This window comes from Sorex araneus, chromosome 2 (genome assembly GCF_027595985.1).
Source record: "Sorex araneus isolate mSorAra2 chromosome 2, mSorAra2.pri, whole genome shotgun sequence".
NCBI lineage: Eukaryota > Metazoa > Chordata > Mammalia > Eulipotyphla > Soricidae > Sorex > Sorex araneus.
Window position 1 is genome coordinate 16,565,873 of NC_073303.1, and position 22,179 is coordinate 16,588,051.

Below are 22,179 nucleotides of genomic sequence, written 5' to 3' on the forward strand. Positions count from 1 at the left end.
ACTACAAGTTCTAGTCCTTCAACTATTGCTACTAATAGTAAGCTAAGAGTACTAGTACCACAATACTTTTACTGCTATGAGACAGTAAGAAAGGTGCACAGTTACTATGTAGAGATATAGCACTGTAGCACTGTCGTCCCATTGTTCATCAATTTGCTCGAGTGGACACCAGTAATGTCTCCATTGTGAGACTTGTTGTTACTGTTTTTGGGATATTGAATATGCCATGGGTAGCTTGCCAGGCTCTGCCGTGTGGACTGGATACACTCGGTAGCTTGCTGGGCTCTCCACGAGGGACGGAGGAATCGAACCTGGGTTGGCTGTGTACAAGGCAAATGCCCTACCTGTTGTGCTATCGCTCCAGTCCATGTAGAGATATAAGAAATAAAAATTTACCTTTATTTTTATATTTTAAATTTTAATTTAATTCTTTGGCAGCAGGGGTGGGAGGGCACACTCAGCTATTCTCAAAGAATACATCTCACCTGTGATCAGGGATCACTTCTGGCAAGGCTCAGAGGACCGTCTGGGGAATCCTAGCCTGCCACATTCAAAGTAAACTCCTTACCCACTCTACTATCTCTCTGGCCCCTAAAAATAGATCTCTCAATGACTTATCACAAGAGTAAATCTTCAGGAGCAGAAAGTACTTGGAATATTGGTGAGAGGAAGTTTAATGAGTAGGATCCGATTTTGGTCATTATCTTTGTATTTGTCCTCTGATCTGGTTTTCATGACCTCATGTTTCTTACCTGAAATGGGGTGATACTGGTACTGTTGACAGTATTCCTTTATCTGTCCCTGGGTTTTCTGACTCTCTGTTGGGACAAGACAGAGAAACTGGTTTAATAAATATCCACATTAGAATTATTTCTAAAACTACCAGGATTGGGTCCATTTTCTGTGGTGTTCCAGTCACAAAAAGGCAAGTGCTCCAGTTTGCAACGGGAGTGATTGTGTTTGCATGACCTCTGGTCTTCGCCGTTGGAGCTGCAGAAAAGTGTTTGTGGGAAAATGTCCCATAGCAACATGTCCCATCTGCCTGGCAACAGAAGGAGGAGAGGTAAGAAGACACGAGAGAACCTATAGAAAATGAGTTCCCCAAAGCCTCAAGCTCCAAGTCTAAACTTGAACTTGGTGCTTGACAAATAACACCAGACCCTGACATCGTTGTCTGAAAGAAATTCTACCAAGCTCCCGGCAGTGTCACATCCATTTTCCTTAAGAACCTCATCGTGTATTTCATTTCAATGGCAAATTTTCAAGTGTCACAGTAATCTAGATGACTTTCTTCGCCTTCACAGAATGGATAGGTGGTAAGAGGAATAAAACACCCTATAGGAGAAAAACTCTCAATGTGGAAATTAATTTCCCAGAACATCAGGGCACAATTTAGTGCTCTGTGAGAAGTGATTTATTAAATGGTGCTGAGAAGAGTTAATTTACCTCATAGCAGTAAGTAGTTTGCTATGAGAGAATTGCTTGCTCACCTTCGGTACTTTGGTGTAAATTCATTAGAGGTTTACTCATCTTAGGGCTAAGGAACAATTCGCAGCTGCAATAATGAAGGATAATTATCCTAGACAATATTTGCATTCTTTTCTGGACCAGCTGATGGGCCACCCACTTCTAATGGGGTTTCCACCTCTTTTGATATAGGTTAAGGATTTTTGAAAGCATTTAAATCTATTCTTTAACTAGCATTTTATCCTATAGCCTCTAAAACACCATTCATTGTAAGATGTATCATTTTATTAAGTATCAAGATTGAAAATAACTCTATCACTCTATCACTGTCATCCCGTTTAATGCGTTGATTTGCAGGCACCAGTAACGTCTCCATTGTGCTTCTAATTAAACTCTAACCTGTGTGTATTTACTACTTTATTATTTAAAATTTCATAGCTGTTGAACTAATCTTTTGGACTTATTCAGACATACATGTCTTATACACACGTTATTTATAGACATAAATAGGAAAATAGGGTAAAAGCATTGGATTTATTTCGGTTCTTCTAAATTATTTGTTACTATTAGTTTTGGGGCCATACCTACCAGTGCACAAAGTTTGTCCTGCCTCAGTGATTAAGAGATCTCTCCTGGCAATGTTGGGGGCCCTGTGCAGTGCCGCCTGGGGTTCCAACCAGGGTCAACAACATCCAAGTCAAGCACATTAACTCCTGTTCTATGTCTCTGGCCCCTGAACTTGGAGTCACCTATATTCATATTTTCCCACAAAATAGTTTTCTCTGTGCATCACAAAGGTTTGGTGAAATAGGATAGCACCAATACTCTTGCACTTCTGTCACTGGAATTCCATTCTAGTATATTTTGGGTTAGTGTTGATATGAACTTGGTCTTCCCAGAACATGTCCCTGGAAGAATTTTAAGTCCATCTCATGTTTTTTTTTTCTTAAATGATCCTGAAGGGTGTTGTTGTCTGAACATTAAGAACAGAGTGTTTTTTTTTCCTTCATTTTTTTGCCAAACCCTGCATTGCTCAGGGGTTATTCCTGTCTCTGCACTCAGGAACTACTCCTGGCGGTGCTCAGGGGACCTTATGGGATATCAGGGATCAAAGCTGAGTGTGTGTAAGGCAAGTTGCTGTCCCTGAACTATCACTCTGGCCTAGAAGTAACAGGTCTTCAGAGATTCACCTGCAGATCCTGCCACCGCAGGAGAAACTCAGCTTTGAACAGGAGTAAGCACTATGTTAGCAGCACAGTGTGGATTTGAAAGAGCAGTGACTTAAAGATGACCGTCTGTTTCAAAGACAGACACTGCAAGAAAAAACTGCATATCTGTAATGAATGAGACATGATAGGAAATTTTCTTAAAAGGGCATTGACTAAAATCTCTTATGTGAATCAACATATTTCTAAAATGATTACATGTCTTCTCATTAGTTTCATTGTGAGTCTGTAAGAAGAGTGGCACGTCTGGTACAGTTTTCTCGTTTTCTTTCACTGTAATTAGGTGTCAGTTTGGGTCCTAATTTTCAGTCCTTCTTGAACTTTGATCTATAGCTACAAATCCTACTAACTGAACATTTTTCAGTTCTTGATGTAACTGGCCTATTAGAAATTAAATTTCACTCTCTTCAACAGGGCACCATTGATGCTGTCAAAAATATCTTTAATGCATGGTAGGTAGATCCTACTTTTGGTTTTGTCTTGATTTTACTTCTCTGGATTTGTTCTATACAAGAAGCTACTTAATTTTTCTATCTCCACCAACTCTTCCATAATTGATACAACTAAAAGCAATAATTATTTACTTATATCCCCGCATTCCTCAGAGTGTTTCATTATTATTTTTACTTTCTTCTGATCTTCATTCCGTTTTCTTTCTCCCTTCCCTTCCTTCCCTTCCTTTCTCTTCCCTTCTCTTCTCTCTCCTTCCTTCCTTCCTTCCTTCCTTCCTTCCTTCCTTCCTTCCTTCCTTCCTTCCTTCCTTCCTTCTTTCCTTCCTTCCTTCCTTCCTTTTCGTTAAATATTACTTTTACTTATTTTTTCCAAATGTTAGTTAGGCACTGTGATTTACAATACTGTCAATGGTAGGGTTTCATGCATGCAAGTGGTTCCAAGACCACATTCCTTTTCCCCTTCACCATTGTCTCAAGGTTCCTCCCAACAGCTTCCTTCTGATCCCCTCCTAGATTCTGTTTGCTTTTTTGGGGAGGCTACACTTGGCTTTGCTTAGGACTTACTCATGGCTATGTTCTAAGGGATCATATGGGATGCTGGGAATTGAACCCCGGAGAGCTGTGTGCAAGACAAACGCCCTACCCGCTGTACTATGGCTCCAGCTCCCCATACTAGAGATTTCTATGGGGTCTGCTACATGCAAGGTAAGTAAGTGCCTTACTTCCTATAACATGTCTCTGAAAACGATTTTTCTGTTCATGACTTATCGTTGTTTTATTTATGGGTGTGCTCATTTTGTTACTGATAAATGAAAACTTTTATGAATAACCAATTTGCAGTATGACTTTTGAGGTGGGGATAGTACAGTAATTTTGTAAACCAGAGTATAAACATCAGTACTACTCTAAATCATATTACCTCAATAATAATAATAATTTAATAATAGTGTCAGTTGTTAAACCGGGCTTGGGATAGAATTAAGAGACCACTCTGTGATGCAAAAGCGAGGAATTTTATTGCTAACTCGAGCTAGGATCTGAGTTTCATCCAACGCAGTGGAGTCTTGGCAAGGACCCTGACTCTAATTTTTGTCAGCATTTTATACCATAGGGTTACATAAGCTCACCATTCTTTGTGGTTAACAACGGTTTATATAATGGCTTATTTTTGGCGTTGGCCCTACTGATTCTGCGCTTGTTGATTGGTTGAGCCCTCCTGTTGGGCCCTGGGACTTCCCAAGCGGGGTACGGTTGGCTAGTTTCATATTGTTCCTTTTCAGGGAAATGGAAACTGAACTTAAGTTTCAGGAACTGAACGCTGGATTTTCTTTTCTTTTGCCGCCTGTCATGTCATTGTCATTGCTTATGGTATGGCTTATTTCTTCACAGTAACAATAATAAAAGAACTTGTAGTACGTACCATCAATATTTGGGGGGAATTATTTCCTTTTCATTTCTTTTTTTTTTTTTGGGTCACACCCGGCGATGCACTCAGGAATCACCCCTGGTGGTGCTCAGGGGACCGTATGGGATGCTGGGATTTGAACCTGGGTCGGCCGCATGCAAGGCAAACGCCCTACCCGCTGTGCTATTCCTCCAGCCCTCCTTCATTTCTTGCGTCTCTTTGTGTCTAGACAATCCTGGCAGTGTTCACAGGTTATACCGGTGGTGTCAGGGGGACCATGTGGTGCCAGAACTTAAACCCAGACCTCCTGCATGCACTAGGCTCTTTTAGCTCCTTTTCTGACTCCTTTACTTGCTTTTTTACTTTTATGTGCTCTGAAAGGTCTTCCCCCTTTAAATTTCAATCTAGAGAAATAAGCAAAGACTTTAGATTCTTTCCTCATGAAAATGACTGTCTTTGATAGGTTTCATTAAGCAACGAAGATGAAAAGTGCTGTTCTAATCTTCAAAATAAAAACTAAGCCAAATACTAAACCAAATTCTTTTTTGTTGTGTTATGATTTGCTATCAAAGTAAATGACAGATGCTTTCTGAAATAACATTGTGATTTACCAGGGTATATGCATGATGCTCCACATTGAGGCATGTGCATGATATTTTCCGGTTCTGATGGTGTAAATTTTCTTATGCAATTTTTGTCTACTGACCGTGCCCTTCCTTCTTCCCTCTTTATTCAGTTTAAACACAGCTTGGTATGTATCACACACAGTTAATAGTTCATGTTTAATCATTTTCTACACTGTACTTAGCATAGTATCTTACCCATTGTGAACTCTGTTTGTCAGTGACTAATTCAAAGAGAATTAAAGAAAAAGAGAAAATATTTTGTTTTCAGATTTGATTAAAAGCATTGTAAATTATAAAAACCTAATTTTGACAGATATGTCTGGGTTCTATGAAAGGATTAGAGCTCTAAATAAGTTTCAAATATTGGGATTATTATGCAGATCAAGACAATAAAACATGATGAGATTGAGCGATAAACTCATCATTGTATAGAATTTAGCCTGCTATTCTGAATAAGATTACCAGTGTTTTGGAGAACAGATTTGACCCATAATATGATTCAGATTATGGAAGTCACAAGCATTACCTTAAAGACTTCCAGCTCAATGAGAAAAACTGACCAATATATCTAGTGACCAGACTCTGAAATCTATGCCATGTTTATTCTGAGAGTTTCTTTCCCATTGGCTTTTCCCAAACCAAAAATGACAGTGACAAAGGCAGGTTTATACCTGCAAAATATAGTACTTTGCTGATGGCTAACTCTGGTTCAAGAACTCCCCTTAACTTCCTTAGACTGCAGGCAGTTTAGGGTCATTCTGTCCCTTTCTTCTCTCAGGACCAGCCAGGGCTAGTTCTTTTCTAACAACACCCATCTACCTCCTCTTTTCCTCTATTTTTTTTACTTTATTTAAACATCATGGCTTACAAAGTTGATTATAATACAGTTGTTGTGGGCATTCAATGTTCCAGTACATATACCACTACCTGAGCTCATGACCTTCCTTCCACCATTGTCTCCATCCCCTCTCCCCCACAAGTCTGTCCTTTTAGCAGGCACAACATAATTTATTTTATATTGCTTGTTACAACTAAATAATGGGATCATCAAAAATACTTCAGTAAAAAAAATATTGTGAAAATTGCTGTATCTCACTACGGGGTCGTTAAGCTCTTTTCTGAGGGTTTACTAAACTGTTAATAGTTTGTGTTATTGTTTCTGTTTGTTGAACTTAGATGACTTCTATGCTACTTTCCCATCTAATTTCGTGTGCTCCTACTGGGATATCTGTATTGTGTAACTTGGAAATGTCATGCGGCTACATGATCCCAAACCTTCAGGATCTGTAAAACTCTGCCAGTGAGTTGAAATGGTGGTTGTGGGATGTGGGCATGACTGCCAGGGCACTCAGAAGTACAGGGAGTTGGGGGAGGCTGTCCACCCCATCTCAGAGAAGACCCCAGAGTTCTCGGCTGAAAACCAGTGTACGTTGAATTTTCTCAGTTTATTGTCTCTACAGAGATTAGTCCTGAAGCAGTGGAGTTATGTCATTGGTATGGTGACAGCTGTGGGGTGTGGGTGTGGCTTCTGGGGCTTCGGCAGTGTGGGGACTTGGTCTAGCCCCTCCTGGGGATGTCCCATAGTTTTCAGCCGGAAGATGGTATAGCCATGAATTTTGGCAGCTAGGTTCACATATCTTCTGAGTCTTAGTCATGGATCTGTAGACAAGGGTGAGTGGGTAAGTTGATATGATGGTGGCTGGAAAGTGGGGTAACTGCTGGGGCTTCTGAAAGTGTAAGGGGTGGTGGGGTCTTCCTCTTTTTCTTTCAAAGGCATATCTCCCATGATAAATTCCTCCCATGCTGAGTCCTATCTTGGCACTGACTGGCTTCTTAGAAATCTCGATCCAAACCAGAGAGACTTTACTAGCCCATGAGAACTTACTTTAGGACTCCAAGGTGAGATATTTCAATTTTCACAAATTTTCTTATTAAAAATAATTTTTATTATTTATTCGAGGTTCCAGATAGTTGCTTTCAAAAAATCTCCAAGAATCTTATGAAATATTTTTTCTCTGTTAAATAACAACACAGTATATGTATATAAAATGTGTGTGAATTTTACTCTCTTTTTGGGTTCTTTGGAAACCATCCAGGGATCCTCTGAAAGTTCGTTGCACACCAGGTCAAATATCCCTCAATAGTTTCTGAAGACATTGATAGTTGGTATTGATATAGTCTAATTATGCTTTAGGGACTAATTATGTTTTCCCGTTGGAATGCAAGCTGCTTACCCATTCAAATGCTGTGGAGATATTCAAATTACTCAGCAGCCAGTCAGAACAACCACCAGTCCCTACAGCATGTACTAATTCCCATCTTGTTCATTCTCATTATCTTCCTTCCATGAAATCAACAGTAACTCAAGTTACACCTTCCTCTAAATTTTCATTATAAAATATTCAACAACTTTTACTAGATGTCCAGACTGTATGTAACTTCAGATAGGGGAAAGCATTATGGAAGAGAAAAAAAAGACATAAAAACTAACAGGAAAATAACCAGTAATCGGTCGTTTTTTTTTCCCCCTTAGGCATTAAATGCAAGCATAGTTTGCATGGTTTAAGTTTGAGCAATGGCTTGCATACCACTATTCTTTAAATAGCCAACAAAAGGTTTTCAAGGCAGCCATTTTTAATTGGTCCAATCCTCATTCATATCTTTTGAAAAACCCTAACAATTTGTGTTGAACTGCATGTCTACCTTCTTGTGTTCCAACTCTTTGGTTCACTTTGTCTGTTGTCTTTCCCATATGGTTCAAAAAAGCACTATGCATAATGCTTTTCTCTGGCTTGCCCTTTTGGTTCCCAACATTCTTCCTAAGGCCTTAACTCTATAACCATTACCTGATCATGGTGCTTTCATCTAGGATTAGGTTTTGCACTTCTATTGATCTTCCTCTATGGGGTTGAATGTAGTAAATGAACCTCCTAGCTCCCAACAAATTTGCATGTAATTGCCTGTCCAGTCCTGAACACTGAATAAGGGGACTGGAAGCATACACTAGTATTAACGAAGCCAAAAATGTTTTTTATTTCGAAGGCTGTACTCCTTTGTAAAAGTCGACTATATGGAAAGAATCAGAAAGCTTTCTCAAGGATTGGGAAAACAACAAAACTGGTTGATGTCCGGAAATTATTGCCAATCTATCTAAATCATTATAACCCACATGTATCTTTTTGAATAATCCTGGAGCTGGAATTAATCTTTGTTTTTTTTCAGACAACTGGAATGTATTGATCTATATTTATATATCTTCTAAAAGAACTAAGTACTTTGATTATATTTTCTTTTAACTTCAGTTTCTCTAGATGGGTTTTGCTCTCAGTCTTGATCTATGACTTTGATGGATTTAATGATCAAGCCATTAAAAGGCTTATTGTTAAATTCTTTTGAATCAAAAAGTCTTTTCATTTGATGTCAGACAACTGTTACATTTCATGTGTCCTCGACATCCTCAAACTTCTGACCTGTCACAATGCATAAGATAGAGCACCTTTAAAGAAGATAAAATTTACTGCAGAGAGATTTTAGATGTTTGATTTTTAGACTTTCATCACAGTTAATTAACTGAAATTCAGAACTGTGTGGCTCCAAGACTTGATCTTCAGGGTTTTTTTTGTTGTGGTTGTTATTTTTGTTTGTTGTTTGTTTCGTTAAGGGATGACTACATCACCATTTGTGACCCATTCCCTACTGACTTTCCCCAGTGTATCCCTATTATAAAGCACATGCTCTATTTACCTTAACACCTCTAGTGATGGGCTTAGAAAACATTACATGAAATTTGGCTTTATTTTCTCTAATAATTAGAGACCAATTGGGCTAGACCTCATCTAGTGGCTTAAAAATTATTAATCCCGATTAAAGATCCTTTTTTTTTTTTTTGGAAGACACAGGAGCTCTGCATACTGATACAATTACTTGGTGTGTGACTGGGTGTGGGTCTTTTCTTTTAAATCTGATGAGTTGCTGAAGTCAGTAGGATGAAGATGATTATCAAGAGGGATTCCTTGGGAAAAGGTGTGGCTTTTGAGGAAATGTTTAAAGATTATTTTAAATTTTACTAAGCAGATCAAATTTGAGCATTATTAACAATGGCAGGAATCCAGCTGAGTTTTCAGCTAACATAACTTTTTATAATACTTTTAAAAGGAGGATTATCAATGTAAATTTGAATTAAATTTATATGCATTCTACTAAAATTAGTTTAAAGTTAAAAAGACTTGAAATATAAAATACTGTGTGGTATTTATATAAATATATGTATAATTCATTTAGATGGCATCAAAAGTATTATCCTTGTGTACCACACTCCAACTGTATGTGGAGACCACATGAATAGGGGACCCTCACAGCAATGACAACCATACAAGAAACAAGTATAGATGTAATGACTCGTTATTATACCAACATTCATGGAGGGCAGTGAAGGAAGTTAAAACAAAAGATAATGAGGCTCTTCGCTGAGATGCGACCCTGTGTGCAGCCGCTCTGCTGCTGATCGACCAGGATCCGGAGGCAGCTAGACTACTTTTGGTACCAGCAGCTTCTTGCAAAAATGTCTCCAGACTGTGAACTGAGGTATAGCCTCGTGCTGCCCCAGGAAGGGAAATGATGCAATTTCTGACATAAATCTCCCTGGACTTAGTTACTAAAATACTAAAATACAGAAATTCCAAACTGCACGGCCACAACTTCATATCTCTTCATTCTCAGCAATGGAAAACTAATTATCAAATGCTTCCTTTTCAGCAGGGCTATTTTTTGGGGGGAAACTCCAACAATAGTGAGTTTTGTGTTGAAAAATGGAATATAATCAAGGTAAAGAGAAAGTGAAGTGAAATTTATCAGCTACACAGGCGGGGGTGGGGGGGGTGGGGGGTGGAAGGTATACTGGGGTTTTTGGTGGTGGAATATGTGCACTGGTGAAGGGACGGGTGTTCGAGCATTGTATAACTGAGACATAAGCCTGAAAGCTTTGTAACTTTCCACATGGTGATTCAATAGAATAAATAAATTAAAAAAAATAGAAAAAAAGATCATGAAACTAAACTTCAGGTATGGTAAAGGATTCATTGGAAGAATAAATTCTAGCTTTGAAACCTTGTTATCTGACTCTATATTTCTTATTTATCTAATGTTCAAATTTGTGTCACATTTGTATTCTACTACATTAAAAAAAACCATATGGTAAAGTGGGTCAGTTCTAGATAAGGAATCAGATGAGTATTCTAATACTGGTCCGACTTTTCCTATGGAATATATCACTGTATCACTGTCATCCCATTGCTCATCAATTTGTTCGAGCAGGCACCAGTAACGTCTCCATGTGAGACTTGTTACTGTTTTTGGCATATCGAATATGTCATGGGGAGCTTGCCAGGCTCTGTTGTGCGGGCGGGATACTCTCAGTAGCTTGCAGCGCTCTCTGAGAGAGGTGGAAGAATCAAACCCAGGTCAGCTGCGTGCAAGGCAAGGCAAACTCCCTACCTGCTGTGCTATGCTCTAGCCCACATGCAGCTACAAGCACAATTGAAGTGTGCAACCTCAGTGCACAGCATAGTCAAGCATGTGCAAATAGCACCTGCAATAAGAGGAAAGGAAGAGGGAAATAAAATTAATAAGTTACTTGGAAAATTGGAATCCTCTTCTGTATCTGGAGGCCTATTGTTTTCCAACAAATGAAGTTTCTTTTGACAGATACCTCCTACTCTCAGAATTAATATCTGGTCTTGAACTTTAGAATATCTTGGACAATTTGAGTTTGGAAATTTAGGAGGAAAAACAATTGATTGGAAATGACCAAGTCTTGGATTTCTGAAGTTAAACACAGATGTGAGCCTAGCTTTCTTGGTATGTTGTTTTGTGTATGTGTGTTGTGTAGGGGACTTTGGGTTACACCTGGTTCTTCTTTCCCTGGGCTTCTCCAGGCTTTGTACTGAGGGAGTGACTCCATTAGGGCTCCACAAACCATGTGTTACCAGGAAGCAAACCAGGATTGACCTCCTTTAGGGCAAATGTCTTAACCCCTGCAGCCCCTGGCTTTATATTTCTGCTTTATTTTTTTGCATGTAAAATAATAGTGTTTACTCATTGGTTGTTTTGATGTTGAGACAAGTAAAATACTTAGAATAGTGTCACTGTATAGTAAATTCATGCCTTACTATTAATACCAACATGTCTCTTGCATTTGTGTTAATATAATTACCACCATTAAGTTGATATCTATAGTTCCCAGTAAATAATGTTTCTCTATCTTAGCTAGGGAAGAAAATAAAGGCCAGAATTTTGAGGAAAAGGTATTTTATGTTAGTCTTGCTAGTTTTTTTTGTTTGTTTTGGGGACACATAGGGCTCATTACTGGCCTTGTGTTCAGAGATCGCTCCTGGTGGGGCTTGGGGGGATCATATGTGGTGCCAGGATGTAACTGCAGTTAGCTGTGTGCAGAGAAAGGCCCAGACCTTTGTACTATCTCTCTCATCCCCTGATTTTTTTCCAAAAATGCATTCAAGCAAAGCTATTGATTGGGTAATTGGAGGTTTAAGTAAAAAACGTTTGGGGAGAGAAAGCAGGGCAGGTAAGATTGTGGAGTTACCTCTTTAACATACACTTGTAAGTCAGGATTTTTTTTTTTTTTTTTGCTTCCAGGACTGCCTGTAGCAAAGACTTACTTTAGTTATAAAGAAATATATGGTTTTCTTAACAGAAGGGAATGCCTTGCCACAGTGGCAGGGTGGGGTGGGGGGGAGATGGGATTGGGGAGGGTGGGAGGGACACTGGGTTTACGGGTGGTGGAGAATGGGCACTGGTGAAGGGATGGGTTCCCAAACTTTGTATGAGGGAAGTATAAGCACAAAAGTGTATAAATCTGTAACTGTACCCTCACGGTGATTCTCTAATTAAAAATAAATAAATAAAAAAAAAGAAATATATGGTTTTCTTAACTAAAATAATTCTGGAGAAAAGTCATCTAGAGCTCTAATGGCAGCTCTGCACAGATTTTGATTTTGGCTCCTTCCAGTTCATTGCATAGCTCTCTAGGTAAAAATCGCTGTTAGAATTCTAACATTTGCATCTTTATATCCTATTCACTGAGAGCAGGAACAAAAGCAAGCTGTGACCTACCCTTTAACAGGAATTTCTTTGAAGTCCCACATTTCTACTAATATGTCATCAACTAGAACATCATCACGTGGCTTAAGTTAGGTTCAAAGGACTCTCGCAAGCACATAAATTTAAAGGGATGAACGTATGCCTGGCTAACAACTGGAATTTTATTTTAACGGGTGTAAGAAAAGAGGCTATTTGGGGACAACTCTCAGTTACAGCTGCATAAGGAGAGTAGATGAGTTTACCCAGGGGAAGAATATAGCAAGAGGAAGGAAAGAACTAGAGAAAGAATATTTTGAAGCATATTCAAGCTTTCCAACCCTTTGTAGACACTGGTAAATGAGGCCTTTTTTTTGGTCCATGCAACCGGAGTGATAGCACAGCGGGTAGGGTGTTTGCCTTGCACACGGCTGACCCAGGTTCGATTCCCCTGTCCCTCTCGGAGAGCCCAGCAAGCTACTGAGAGTATCCTGCCCACACGGCAGAGCCTGGCAAGTTACCCGTGACGTATTCGATATGCAAAAAAAGTCAAAACAAGTCTCACAATGGAGACATTACTGGTGCCTGCTCAGGCAAATCGATGAACAATGGGACAATAGTGCTACAGTGCGGCAGTGCTATTCTTAGCATATGTGATTCCCAAATGGGTCTCCATACAAGGCAATTCCTCTCAAAACTACAGTTGCACTTTTCTCCACCCAGAACTGATCCTAGAACTCACATGGAAATGCAAATGATCCGTAATAGAGAGAACAATCTTGAAAAACACAGTGACTAATTTGAAGGACTCACACTTTAATTTCAGAATATCATAGAAATTTATAGTAATCCAGGTAGTGCAGCGTTGACACAGAGATAGACCAACGCAGGATAGGGAGATGAGTGGGAGCTCACACTTCGTATGCAGGAGGCCTGGATTTGATCCCCAACACCACGTAGTTCCCTGAGCACCTCCAGGAGTGATGCAGAGCATAGCTGGCAGAAGCCCACAGCACTTCTGTAGGTGGGCCTAACCTGCTATTCACATCCCCCCACCCCTGCCTCCCAAAAGTCAACTTATACTTGTAAAAAATATTCATTAATCTTGCATCTGACGTGTAGTCAGAACAAAGAACTCTCACAAACCAATAATAGAGAGACAACTTAATATCAAAATAAGTTAACAAAAACATCTGGATTTTTCCTATAGAATATCAAAGTAAATTTTATTTTGCGTGAAATTTGCATTATATGTATTTGAGTGCAATATTCTTGAATATACAAGGTCAAAAGCATAGTTTTCTTGTTTGCTCTACTTGAGTCTAAAGATGGTCTCCTAAGTTTTCTGTAGATATCATGCTAGTGCAAATTTTCTCGCTAAGAATTTCAGTAGGGCATTACTGATTAAAAAACAAACAAACAAACAAACAAACAAACAACTGTATCACTGTATCACTGTCATCCCGTTGCTCATCCTTTTGCTCGAGCAGTAATATCTCCATTGTGAGACTCGTTACTCTTTTTGGCACATCGAATACATCATGGGTAGCTTGCCAGGCTCTACCTTGTGGGTGGGATACTTAGTAGCTTGCTGGGCTCTCCGAGAGGGGTGGAGGAATCGAACCCAGGTCGGCTGCATGCAAGGCAAACGCCCTACCTGCTGTGCTAATAGTCTTTGTCTACTTTACAAAACTCTGGCTATAGAGTGGAGAGACAGTACAGAAGTAAGGCTTTTGATCTGTGCAGAGATGACCTGGGTTCGACCCCCAGGGCCACATAAAGTCCCCTTCGTACTGCCAGGAATGATCCTTGAGCACAGTTCCAGGTGACAACATCAGAAAAATAGTGTTCTTGTTTTCTCTTTCTTAATAATAAACAAAACCTTATCATTTTAACTGTAGCACTGTCGTCCCTTTGTTCGTTGTTTGCTCGAGCAAGCACCAGTTAACATCTCCTTTGTAAGACTTGTTGTGACTGTTTTTGGGGTATTGAATACGCCACGGGTAGCTTGCCAGGCTCTGCTGTGCAGGTGGGATACTCTTGGTAGCTTGCTGGGCTCTCCAAGAGGGACAGAGCGGATTGGGCTCATGTAAAGCAAATGCCCTAACAGTCAAATAAATTCTTTTTTTTTTAATTTTTGGGTCATACCTGGCGATGCACAGGGTTTACTTCTGGCTCTTCACTCAGGAATTACCCCTGGCGGTGCTCAGGGGACCATATGGGATGCTGGGATTAGAACCCGGGTCGGCCACGTGCAAAGCAAACGCCCTACCCACTGTGCTATTGCTCCAGCCCCTTTCTTTTTTTTTTCAAATAAATTCTTATGGCACAATTATCAAATTTTTTTTTATGTAAAAATATTTTTTTTGCTTTGGTTATTTGGGTGACTAAAGAAATTTCCCTTACTTGAACTGGAACTACCAATCTAGAATAGAAATTTTTCCTATTTGTTTTCAATTGGAATTTTTATTGCCTCAACATATGTTGTAAATTGGTAATAGATGGTAACAGGTTTTTGTAAAGTTCCTACTCCACTAATGATATGCCTTAAGTTTGGAAAAGATCTATTATAATGTATTTCTCATGTATAATACATTCATATCAGAACTCATGATCTAGAATTTCAAAATAAGCTGACTCCAAGGCAATCAATTAATATACTTTAAACAGTGTACCACAGAATTTCCAGTAACCAGATTTATTAAAACATCATGTGCATTACAATGAAATCTCATAACTGTCAATTATATTTTCCTTCATTTCATTAGCAGAGAGGCCTGATATTTCTGTAGAGCTAACTGAGAATTCATGGCACTTAGTATACAATTGTGTTGTAAATTGCTTATTAAAAAAAACCATGTGTGTCATGGTATGATTGACACTTTGGCAGAACTCTGTAGAACTCTGGAAATAATGTTCGTTACTTGACTTTCACATTTACAGGAAAAATTCAAATTAAAAAAAAATCTTTTGTAGAAAAACTTGCTTTTAGAACCTTATGGTTGGAGTTACTTAAGGATTGTAACAATCTTTATCTATATTTATGAATAATTAAAAAACTACATATTTATTACACTGATATAGTACTTATGTATACTCCCTAACTACCACATACAGGAATAAACCCTTTGGATACTATTGTGCTTTTCAGGATTTTATTTTGGGGGCGAGGGTTACTGGTGGAGTGGGTTGGCTACACAGTAGTGATCAGGGGCTACTCCTGTCTCTGTGCTAAAAGGTCACTTATTGGGGGTACTTGGGAGGCCACATCAGGGTTGAATGCATGCAGGGCAAGTGTCTTAACCCCTATACCATCTCTCTTGCCCTTGATACTCTTGTGAATACAGCAAACTTGGTGGATGCTATCAGTAAGTGAATGGTTTTACAGAGCAATCAGAAAAAAGCAAAGATAATCAGGCACAAGATTCCAAAATGAATCTTCTGAGATTCTAAGATTAGTCACATTTTATGGGTTCATATCCAGTGGTGCTTGGGGGACGGACTGCTCTCGGCTTGTGTTTAGGATAAAACAGTGTCCAGAATAGAACACAGAGCTTCTTCATTTAAATGACATGAACTCCAGACGTTTGAGCCATCTCCTGGGTCCTAAGATTAGATCCTTTCTAAGGAGGCTAATAGACTCCAATGGTCAAAATTGAACGCCTCGACTTCCTTGGCAAAGACAATGGTGATCAATGAGCCAGCACAACACCAGCTTCTGGGGAATTCCTAGTGACAATTTTCCCAGTGATGACAGCCTCCTGAGAATATCAAAAAGACCCAAAGACCCGAAGAGTGATGCTTGTCACCACCCACCTGGTTCAGATTGTGGAATTCCAGCTCACAGCACGATGAGTAGATTGCAAACATGCCCTTTTCGCCTTCCTGTGATCTGTAAAGGAGTCATGAACTGCAGATACTTAGATGGGAAGAAAGGATATACGTGAAAGTTTACCTAAACTACTTTGAATTTCCTTATCTCTAAGATGAACTTACTGGCTCTACATCATAGAGTTGTTGAGAGGATTAAGGGGGCTCAGTACAGAACACTCTTACAGCAGTGATTGGCATATGTTAAGTACTATACATGGATTGGGTGTCATCATAAAAAAGCAGCAATGGTACTTAAATAGTGTCAAAGAAAGGAAGGAAGAATGGGTTCAAGAAGAACGGTTTAATGAAGGAAAGTTAGAGAGGACATCAGATGAGAAAGAAAGTGATGAGTTTTTCCCATATTATTTCTGTTTTGTGCTATCATCTAGACATACAGGCTGGATTCCCAAGGTCAAAGGGAAGTGAATCTATTAGAAGCAATCCAAAGAGGGAAGGGAACAATTATATACATTTTCCAGAAAGTGTGTATATTTCACAACAATCTGGATTCTCCACACTGTTTTTTATTTGAAAACGTTTGCAGAATTGCAAAACAGGCTTACCTGTTTGCCGTAAGATGTTTCCTTCTCCTTACTGTAAACATTTATCTCTGTGGAGTCAAGTAAGACATTACTCTAGACAGTAACTTAGCTTTGTCAATTGATTACGGTCGGTAGCTACACTCACTCACTTCCTCGCCTAACTGCTTGTTCATCTTTGTTGGCAGTAGCTTTCAGTCACATCGTAGGTGGCTGATTCACTTCCATCACCACTCATAGCTTCCTGAAGGAGTGTTGACTCCTCGTGTAGAAAAGGCTGTGCAGCTATTGGAGGAAAGAAGCAGACAGAGAGTAATACTGTTGAGGGATCCCTGTTACTCTGCTTCCTCACACCAACCCTCTTTCATTTCACTCCCATCTCCAAACACAGGGCGAGTTATGGAAGTCATAGTTCTTATTTGTTAACAGAAATGATGTTGGTTACTGTAACTCACTATTTATCAGTGAATTCTTGTTTTGGCTCACCCAGCACTATTCAGGGCTTACTCCAAACTCTACACTCAGGGATTACTCCGGGTGTGAGCTCAGGGAACTGTATGTACTGCCATGGAACAACCTGGGTCAGCCGTGTGCAAGGCAAGTGCCTGCTCTACTATAACTCAGACCCCTATAACTCTGCGCTGTAGCACTGTCGTCCCATTGTTCAGGGATTTTCTCGAGCGGGCACCAGTAATGTCTCTATTGTGAGACTAGTTACTATTTTTGGCATATTGAATATGCCATGGGTAGCTTTCTAGGCTCTGCCGTGTCAGCAGGATACTCTTGGTAGCTTGCCGGGCTCTCTGAGAAGGTGGCGGAATCGAACCCAGGTCGGCCGAGTGCAAGGCAAATGCCCTACTTTAAAAACAGTTCACTGAGATACAATGTACATAGCACACAAAGATCTCACTTAAACAGTGTGAGCCAGTGTTTTTTTTTTTTTTTGTATGTGTTCAGTCACAGAAAAGTGCAACCATTCATTAGATTCAGATTTTGGATTTCCATTACAACAAAAAGAAACTCTATACTTTTATTGTCTCTCCTATTCCCTATTCCCTACTATCACCCTGCTCTCACCAAACAGCCATCTAAGTTCTCTCTCTACATTTGTTTACAACAGCGTTAGTCTTGAGAATGGCTCCATTTCATAGAGATGGGATAATATAATATATTATCTTTTTAAATTTTTTTTATTTTTTTCAATGGAATCACAGTGAGATGCAGTTACAAGGTTGTTTATGATGGGCTTTCAGTCATAAAATGTTCCAACACACATCCCTTCACAAGTGCACATTTCCACCGCCAATGTCCCCAGTTTTCCTCCCCCACCCCTCCCCCCATGACAGGTATTTTTCTTCACTCTCTCTCTCTCTCTCTCTCTCTCTCTCTCTCTCTCTGCCCCTCTTTCTGCCTCTGTCTCTCTTTCTCTCTCTCTCACCCTCTCTCTCCTTTGGGATATTATGGTTTGCAATACAGATGCCGAAAGGTTATGGCGTATATATATTGTCTGTGTGACTGGCTTGTCTCACTGTATTTCTAAGTCTGATCCATGTCAGATAATTTATCAATACTTTGTTTCTTTTCTATTGTCAAAAGTATTTACTCATATATATTAATAAATCTTATTTTTCTGTTCATCTGTAAATAAGGACTTTGTTATTGTATCTCAAGTAAGCAATGCATCAAACCATACTAATTAATTTCATTTTGGGTGAAACTAATGGATGTCTATACATATGCCCAATTAATTCACGACAGTGGTCTAACTTAAAAAATTATGAATTGTAATGGAGGTGTCGCTATAGCCATCAATAAGATAAAGGGCTGATCAGTCTCCAGTGCTACCAAGTGAATGCAGAGCCAGCCAAACTAGAATAAATGAGCAGAGCTTAGAACTCGCAGACTCCTTCCAGGGCATAAGTTAGCCTGTCCCAGCCCCTGCTTCTAACGTACGTTAGCACTTTCTTCGCAAAATGAAGAACAGGTAAGTTTAAACCATCAAGAACTAATAAAAAAGGGGGTTATTTACTTATTGATAGCAGTCATTTTTAACTTGAGCAAACATCTCCCCCCACACCTTTTTTTTTTTTAACATAGCAGCTTTTAAACTACTGCCAAAATATTAGGGCAAATAGAATTTTTTTTTTGTCTTGGCAGAGTGTACATAAACATACAATGCCTTGCTTAAATATTCATAGGATCCCAGCTCACAGTACAGTAACTTAATAATAAAATATTTTGAAGAGGGAATGATGCTGTGGAGCTTGTGATACCACTAATGGATTTGAAGAGGATGCTAATGCATTGTAGGAGGAAGTGAATTGAGCTCTCGTGTGTAAAGGAGGATTATAAAATATAATTATGAAAACGCAATAGTGGCAGGCATGAGGAAGTTCTGTTGATGTGTGGGTACTACAAACGACATGTTTTGTTGATGAGAAAGAAGGCTTAGATGGATATTTACTGTGCTAGCAATCTTCTCTGTCCGGAAACATGGAATGCATTATAGAAATGGCCATTTTGTGAACCCCAGAGTGAAAATTAAATAGTGTAAGATGGAGGCTGACAAGACTCAGGCAGCTTTTCATTTCGAATAACAGTTGTCTAGGAAGCTCAGCTTTCATATCAAGAGCTTCGTGAAGACATTGGAAGAAATAAAAGTTATATAACTGTCAAGAAGAAGAGGGGAAAACTTTTGTAAAAAGAAGCTTAAGGAATTTTTAGAAGCTAAATAATTCATGATATCCTGCTGGGCATGGAAGAAGATTGAGAACTTTTCTAAATGCCATATCCTGGGTGCTGCTTTGATGATTTGTCATAAATTCTGAGCTTTGGGAGGAATAGCTACACTGAAGTCTATAATTAGAACCTTTATTTTTTAATTTTTTTGTTTTTAATATCATTTCTCTATCTAGGGCTCTGCCCCCATTAGGCAAAATGAAAAAAAAGTCTCCTAATATTAATCTGATATTTATCAAAAATAACAACAACAAACCCAAATCCAAGAATTAAATGGATGGATGAATGCTGAAGACATGTGTTTCTTGATAAACTTCATAGTTAAATCAAATAAGTCTATTTCAAATGAATCCATTTTTCCTCACCTCATAAGAAATTCTAAACAACATGCTTCAAGGAAAGTATGTTTTCTGCTTATTTTTAAGCATGGAATATGTTTATAAGACAGCAAAAGTTTATTTTCCAGAAGTATGTCTGTTAATGAGCATTGCCCTTTAATGGAGCTATTTGGAAAGATACATGTGTGTCCTAATAATTCTGACAGAGTTTAAAACATTTATGATATGTTATATTTCTATAAACAAATTGTTTAAAATTTATGAAAAAATTTAAGCACACAGAATATATGCAACACCAAGTTAAAATAATCATTAACACTTGCTCTTTCTATTACCAATATTCATCCTCTCTTGCTCTCTTTTCCTTCCTTAAGGCTCCCTCCATATCCATTGGATCATGCCAGTTTATCTCTACTGGCATATAAAAATTCATAGTCCTTTTCTTCTGCCTCTCTAGTGGAAGGCTCTCCAGAAACTGGTGTAAATTATTTATTCTAAAAAGACTTAAAAATTAGAGTCAAAGCAATAGTACTGTGAGGGTTAAGAAACTTGCCTCGTCGTGGCTGGCCTTGGTTTGATCCGAATTTTATGATTCTCCCACTAGGAAAGAGTTACAACGAGCACTGAAAAGCACCACGAGGCATGGCCCCAAAATAAGAAAAAAAAAGTGGAGATAGGGGGCACTAGAGACATAGTACAGGATTAAGGTTCTTGTTTTGCATGTCACTGACCATGGTTTCATCCTTGTGCCATCAGAAGTGAGCCCAGATCCAGGACTAACCCTGAAGTACTCCTGGTTCCCTTACCCCCCAACTAAAAGAAAAAAGATGGTTTGTACAACAGTTTAAACTTACAGCACAGTCGAGAAGAGGGGTCCGGGATGTAGCTCATTGGCAGAACACTTGCATATGTGAAGCCCTAGATTTGATCATTGGCACTACAACTAGCAAACAATCCCCAGAAGCAAAACAAATAAAATAGCAAAATTGAGAGGAAAGTACTGAGATTGTTCATATTCCCACTCAGGCATCGTCGTCTCCCCTTATTATCAATGGCACTTGCCACAATAACACTTTTTAAAAACTGGGACTGAACCTGCATTGACAGATCATAATCCTCCAGAGTCTACTGTTTACTGTAGGACTCACTCTTTTTTTAAAAAAAAAAAATTATTAGTGAATCACCGTGAGGTACAGTCACAAACTTATGAACTTTCGTGTTTACATTTCACTCATACAGTGATCGTTTACCCATCCCTCTACCAGTGCCCATTCTCCTCCACCAAAGATCCCAGTATCCCTCTCACCACCCCCTCCCCATCCCCCACCACCCCACCCTGCCTTTGTGGCAGGGCATCCCTTTTGTTCTCTCTCCTTTTGGGTGTTGTAGTTTGCATTAGAGGTATTGAGTGGCCATCATGTTCGGTCCATAGTCTACTTTTGGCACACATCTTTCAACCCAAATGTGTCCTCCCAACATCCTCTACTTGGTGTTCCCTTCTCTATCTGAGCTGCCTTTTCCCCCAGCATATGAGGCCAGTTTTCAAGCTGTGGGGCAGACCTCCTGGTCCTTATCTCTACTATTCTTGGGTGTTAGTCTCCCATTCTGTTAGTTTATATTCCACAGATGAGTGCAATCTATGTCTGTCTCTTTCTGACTCATTTCACTTAACATGATACTTTCCATGTTGATCCACTTATATGCAAATTTCATGACTTCATCTTTTCTAACAGCTGCATAGTATTCCATTGTGTAGATGTACCAAAGTTTCTTTAACCAGTCATCTGTTTTTGGGCACTCCGTTTTTTTCCAGATTTTGGCTACTGTAAACAGTGCTGAAATGAACACACAAATGCAGATGTCATTTCTACTATACCTTTTTGCCTCTCCGGGATATATGTCCAGGAGTGGTATTGCTGGGTCAAATGGGAGCTCAATTTCTAATTTTTTAAGAATTGTCAATATTGTTTTCCACAAGGGCTGAACCAGTCGGCATTCCCACCAGCAGTGAAGGAGAGTTGTAGGACTCACTCATAGTGGTACATGTTCTTTGTGTCTGTATATCGACACACATCCATGATCATAGTATGGCACAGACTATTTTTACTGGCCTAAAATCTCCTCTAGTTTCTTTCTTTTCATTTCTCTTCTCTCTCATTCCTGCCAGCAACTGATTTTCTTTTTTGTTTTGTCTCTCTAGTTGTCTTTTCCAGGTTATGTACATGTGTGACAGTGCAAATGGACTGAGACTAGCTTCTGGTTTTAGGGTTCTTGAGGATGTGGGATAAAAGTAGCAACAGGAGTACTAGGAGTACTAGGATTACTAGGAGCCTAGTTGCCTCCAGTACAGCTCTTGATTTAAGGCTCAAAGAGGTCGGCGGCAACCTCTGTTGGAACAAGGATTCCTGCAGATCCTTTTCAG